The sequence below is a fragment of the Diceros bicornis genome, chromosome 17 (assembly GCF_020826845.1).
Source record: "Diceros bicornis minor isolate mBicDic1 chromosome 17, mDicBic1.mat.cur, whole genome shotgun sequence".
NCBI classification, from domain to species: Eukaryota; Metazoa; Chordata; class Mammalia; order Perissodactyla; family Rhinocerotidae; genus Diceros; species Diceros bicornis.
This window is the reverse complement of record NC_080756.1, coordinates 90,665-96,791: the sequence shown is the minus strand read 5'-3', so window position 1 is coordinate 96,791 and position 6,127 is coordinate 90,665.

The following is a 6,127-nucleotide window of genomic DNA, read 5'->3' as shown; positions in this document are numbered from 1 at the left end:
CTCTGTATATTAGCTTGGGTGAGATTGCTTAGTGATGAGAGAATAATGCTTTGCAAGCTTGAATGACATAGCATTCCCATATTATAAAAATTATCCTCAAAATTTAGTATCTCTGCTGTTTCCTCTAAAAATTCCAAATTGTAATTAGCTCAATAAAACATTCACAAAACTAAGTATGTTTCAATTTAGTTGTTGTCTGCATTTAGTAGGGATAATGTCTTCTAGTGTCTGTGTTTCTTTAAAATGGAAGACAGGATGGAATCAAGATTTTGTTAGAAACAGAAAGGAACAAAATGATGACAAAGGTTGTCTGTCTGTAGCTCACAAGGGCATCAAAATCTAAGAAACCTGATCTATAGAAAACTTGTATGTTCCTGAACATTGGGAGAATTTTAAGTTTATCTTAAAATAATTCACGTTAAGCCCTTGCCTTTCATGTATAGGAGGGAAAATGTCGGAGAGGATGGGCTTTGAGTAATTCTGAAGAGAGTGCCTGGAGCACAGAAGACACACTCTCCATTTCCTCCCTGAAACAGCATTTGACACCATTGACATGATTGTCATCTTCTCATGACTGTGATGCAGAGGGTCATGGTGGAAAAGATCTTGCCAGGCTTTTAAAAAAAAGTGCTATCTTTTTGCTCATACTTTTTTGGTTCCATTGGTCAGAAAAACACTACAGACAGGATTTTAAAGTTTCCAAAAATAGATAGCAGAGGATTTGTGATGAAGCCCCTCCAGTGTTTTCCTGTCTCCTACCTCTGCAGTGACACGTCTCCTGACCATGTTTTTCCCCATTTAAGCTAAGAATCGAATGTCTTGGGATTATGAATACCCTGGGTAGCAAGCACTGTGCTTCCAGCTGCATCCTGCACTAAGTTCAATTGCCAAAGAATAGTAGATATATTTCAGGTTTTCAATGGCATCTAGAACTTACCATCATTATTCCTTTTACATTTGTACATTTTTCAAAAGATTTTCATGGAACTATTCTAGCTGGGAAAGATAATTTCCTTTCCTAGTATTGCCAGGTGTGTTTCTCAAATTCCCAACTTTTGCCACTGAACCAACCTACACCTTCCCTAACCAGGTCATCTGCAATTCTCATAATAGCTGTATGCTGTCAATGACCAATCATAGGTTTTCATAGAACATGGTAAAATTGATAAGAAAAATGAAACTTTTTATTAATACAATAATTTAAAAAAACCAGGATATTATTTTGTGATCTGGATTTAACTTAAATGTATGCCAGGCAGAGTGCAATTAAAAATATCATTCATAAAATAACACACAAAAAATTAGATACGGGCTGGCCCCATGGCTTAGCAGTTAACTGCCCACGCTCCACTACTTGCGGCCCGGGTTCGGATCCTGGGCGCGCACCGACGCACTGCTTGTCCGGCCATGCTGAGGCTGCGTCCCACATACAGCAACTAGTAGGATGTGCAACTATGACATACAACTATCTACTGGGGCTTTGGGGAGAAAAAGGGAAAAAGAAAAGGAGGAGAATTGGCAATAGATGTTAGCGCAGGGCCTGTCTTCCTCAGCAAAAAGAGGAGGATTGGCATGGATGTTAGCTCAGGGCTGATCTTCCTCACCAAAAAAAAAAAAAAAAAATTAGATACTATTATAAGATGAAGAAATCGATTTCATCAAACTTTTTTCTCAAAAATAATGTCTTCTGCAAAATAGCACTTAGATTTTGTCAATGGGTTCTTCCTTTCATTACAGTCCTCTTTTTCAGACATCTGATCTCAGCTCATAGACTTTATGAGCAGTCTTCTATTCCCTGTGCATTTAATGGTGTTATTTTCCCCACCAATGTCCATGATTATGCGTATACTTTGGGGCCTGTAAGAGTGAGAATAGCCTAAAGTGAAGCCAGTTTAATGAGGGTGAACTTGATCTGCATTTTCTGTCTTCTGAGAGTGCTCAGGGACAAGCTGGTCATTACTTCTCAAAGTGGATGCTGAGATGTGCATTCAAACTGGTAAGTTTTTAAGGTATCTTTTAGGACCCAATTCTTCTTTACACTCAGACCAAACTATATGATGTCTACAGATTTTTCTTCTGTTCCATTTCTCCTGGGTCTACACCATGTTTTCAGAGTCCATGAATATTTTTGTTGTTGTTGAGGAAGATTTGCCCTGAGTCAATTGTCCTCTGTTTTTTTGGCTTGAGGAAGATTCGCCCTGAGCTAACATCTGTGCCAATCTTCCTCTGTTTTTTATGTGGGTTGTTGCTACAGTATGGCTGAGTGGTGTAGGTCCATGCCTGGGATCCAAATCCGTGAACCCGGGCCACTGAAGCAGAACGCGCCAAACTTAATAACCACTATGCCACGGGCTGGCCCCCTCCATGAATATTTTATGTTGAGTGTTCCAGATTCACCAAATGAAAATCAGTACACATAGTTCAGTTTAAATTCAGAAAGACAACAAACAACTTTTTAGTATAACTGTGCAGTATTTGCCTGTAATATTTGTATCCACTATCTGTGGGTATTATATGTTTATATATATAAATTATTCATTATTTATCTGAAATTCATATTTAACTGTCTTGTACTCTATCTGTTAACCCCAGTCCATGGGAACCATAGTCCTCTCCTGTCCAAGCTCAGCACTGAGGCACTCACGAGCCTCATTGGAGAAGGATGCTATGAGATTATACAGCAGCTACATTCTTTTTCAGTGTGTGATAGTCAGTTACAGAGTACAGGCGTGAGTTAAAAGCAGTGAGCCAGATATTCCGTGGAGTGAGAAAATAAAATATTAAAATTGTTATCCATGTTATTTTACCTAATATTTTCATTATATGTTTGGGTAATACTTAGAATATATGTAGAATATCAATAAGATGATTCAGGTATATAGTTATTAAGTAATTCCACATATATTAGTGGTGATGCCCAAATGTTGCTTTACTTTTACTGGAATATGATCCTTAAAATGTGGAGATCAGGGCCGGCCCCGTGGCTTAGTGGTTAAGTGCGTGTGCTCCGCTACTGGTGGCCCGGGTTTGGATCCCGGGCGCGCACCGACGCACAGCTTCTCCGGCCATGCTGAGGCCACGTCCCACATACAGCAACTAGAAGGATGTGCAACTATGACGTACAACTATCTACTGGCGCTTTGGGGAAAAAAAAAAAAAGTGGAGATCATTTTCCTTCCAAGTCACTGTTATCCTGATGCTTCTCCTGAGTGTAACATGACGGCAGAACCAGAGTGTGTGAGGGTGCAGACAATTGCCTGTGAGAACTACCAGTTGTTTGGTTCTGGCAATGAGGTAAATGTGTCCCTTCACTAGACTAAGCTTTTGGAGAAAGAGTAAAAAATATTTCCTCAATTGTGAAATTTCTCCCTTGTAAACTCATATGTATCAGGTGGTTTTAGAGCAATGTTCTACCTCAGCCATACAAGTCTCCTTCCTAGGCATGTTGAGAACATGTTATATCAGAGAATGAATGTGCTATTTGAAATGTGTGTAGAAAAATTTAGAAAGATACGTTTAAAAAATATGTATTATTTTACTATTTATTTATTTGTTTGTTTTTGCTCAGATTGGCCCTCAGCTAACATCTGTTGCCAATCTTCCTCTCTTTTTTTTTCTTTTCCTCCCCAAAGCCTCCCCAAACATAGTTGTATATTCTAGTTGTAGGTCCTTCTAATTCTTCAGTGAGTCACCACCGCAGCATGGGTACTGACAGACAAGTGGTGTGGTTCCTCGACCGGGAACCAAACCTGGGCTGCTGAAGCGGAGCACGCCGAACTTTGACAAGTAGGCCATAAGGGTTGGCTCGATACATTTTTTTATTGTGTAAATTTTTAATGCTATGATACAATAAATGGAAATCCAGAGAAACATAGGCATATAGAAAATTCCAGGCTAAAAATTTCCTGAAGACTAAAGAGAAAGCAACAATCTTTGCCGTGTAAACTTTACAGAAGTTTGAGAAGCTCGAGTCTCCCTTAATACCTGCCTTTATGCTTAAGTAAAGTCATCATGCTTTTCACCAACAATCCAAGGGCCTTCTGGGCTAATAGGAATTAGATCTAATGGCTCCTGGTTACTAGTTAACTTAAAATTGGACAATATGTCTTTGATATAGGGCGTCGACACAGTACAAATAAGCATTAAACTCTGTAGAGTTAAGTACTGTCATAGATTTTTATATCAGCCCACAGCTTTTAACACAATGTCTGGCTAGAGTAGAGAAGTGTTGTTATTTATCGAGCACCAGCCATGTGTTGTGAATGCAGAGCTTAATAGGTTAATTTACCAACATCAAAGAGCTCGAAGTTTGCTGGTAAAGAAAAGTTAAGTGCTGAAATAAGGATATGGAAAAGATATTATGGAAGTACAGAGGAATGGGTGACTAATTTTCCCTGGGGATGAGTGGAAGGAGGGTAAGGAGAGGGGAAGGGAAGGGAAGGTCAGAGAGCCTTCACAGAGCATCAGAGTGGGATAGAAGGTTTGCCATCAGGCAGATCTGGTTTTAATTCTGGATTCCCTGTTGAATATCTGTGAGGTCTTGGGAAAATCACCGAACCTTCTCCAAGCTCAGGTTCCTTGTATGTAAAATATAACTTTTTATAAATTGTTATTAGGGCTGAATGAATTCATGAAGAGCATACAACTGGAGTATAGTGGGTTCTCAGTAAATAGTAGTTGTAAGTATTGATTGCTATTAAGAATATGTTGTCTAGGAAGACTGGGATAGGGAAGAGACAATGATGTGCACAGGTTTGACTGGAATATGACATGGTAGATGAAGCTGGAAAGATAGAGGTGGTAGTGAAAACATTTGCATTAAGAGCTAAAGAGTTTGGATATTTTACTGGAGATGATGGAGAATCATTGAAGAATTTTGATCACTGGGCTGCCAGAGAGGAAGATGGATTGGAGAGAGTATAAATTTAGAATCAGAAAGACCAGTTAAGAGGAATCATTAGTATCATTAGTTCAAGGAAATATTCTACGAGGTGAACTAAGGCAATGGCAATGGGGATGGAGCAGACATTTAAAAAGTATTTGAGATAGAAGTAAAAGGAATTGTTAACTGATTGAAAAATTTGAGAAACAGGAGTCTATCAAAACCATTGAGTTGTGGAAGGAATTTTGATTATTTTTTTTTACATGAGAGAGATGTGTCATGTTTATATGCTAAAGAAAATGCTGATTGAATGAGCATACATGACGGTTAAATTTTATATAGAAGCAAAGTGATACATACATAGTGAGGAAGCTTCTTAATATAGGTGATGTGGTGTATTTATCAAATGCACAAAACAATAGCAAAGGACAGATTCATTCATTCAGATATTTACTGAGCCCCATTATATTCCAGGCATTACGCTAGGTGCTGGGTGAAATAAATAATCATATACCACATGTTGACTGGTGTTAAGAAAAAGGGTGAGGCTAGAGAGTCATGGGGATGGTGTTTTAGAAAGGTCGGTCATAGAAGGACTCTGAAGTGAACTTTGAGCAGCAAACTAGGTGTAGGGTGGAGGTCAGTAATTGTCCTGGACAAGACTAGGCAAGGCACAGGTTGGTTGTGGTCAAATCAAGAATTCAGTTTTGAATATGTTAAATTTGAGACACCTATCAGATATCCGAGTAGAATAGGCAGTTGCATGTCTGAGTCTTGACTTCAAGAAAGAGTTTGTGGTTGGAAAATTTGAGAGTCCTCAGCATACAGATGCAATTTAAAGCTGTGGGATTGGATGGGATATGGGAATACCTAGGATGTTGGGGAAGATAGAAGTTGAGGACTGAGCCCAACTTTTAGAGTTTGGGAAGATGAGTGATGATCCAGCAAAGGACAGGGAGAAGAAATAGACAATGATGTAGGAGGAATATGAACACTGTTTTGTTCTGGAGACCAAGTGAAGAAAATGTTTAAAGAAAGAGGGAGTAATGAACTGCATCAAATGCTAATGAGTGGTTCAGCAAGTTGTGGTCAGCAACAGCATGGTTTTTGTGGATGGGAAAGGTCCAGTAGAGGGAGGGAAATAGATGATGCAAAAGAGAGGAGGGAGAATTGCAGAACAAAGACTTTGAGTAGGCAAGAAGAGGTGAGATCCAATGCTCAAAAGGGCTGGCCTTAGTTAAGAAC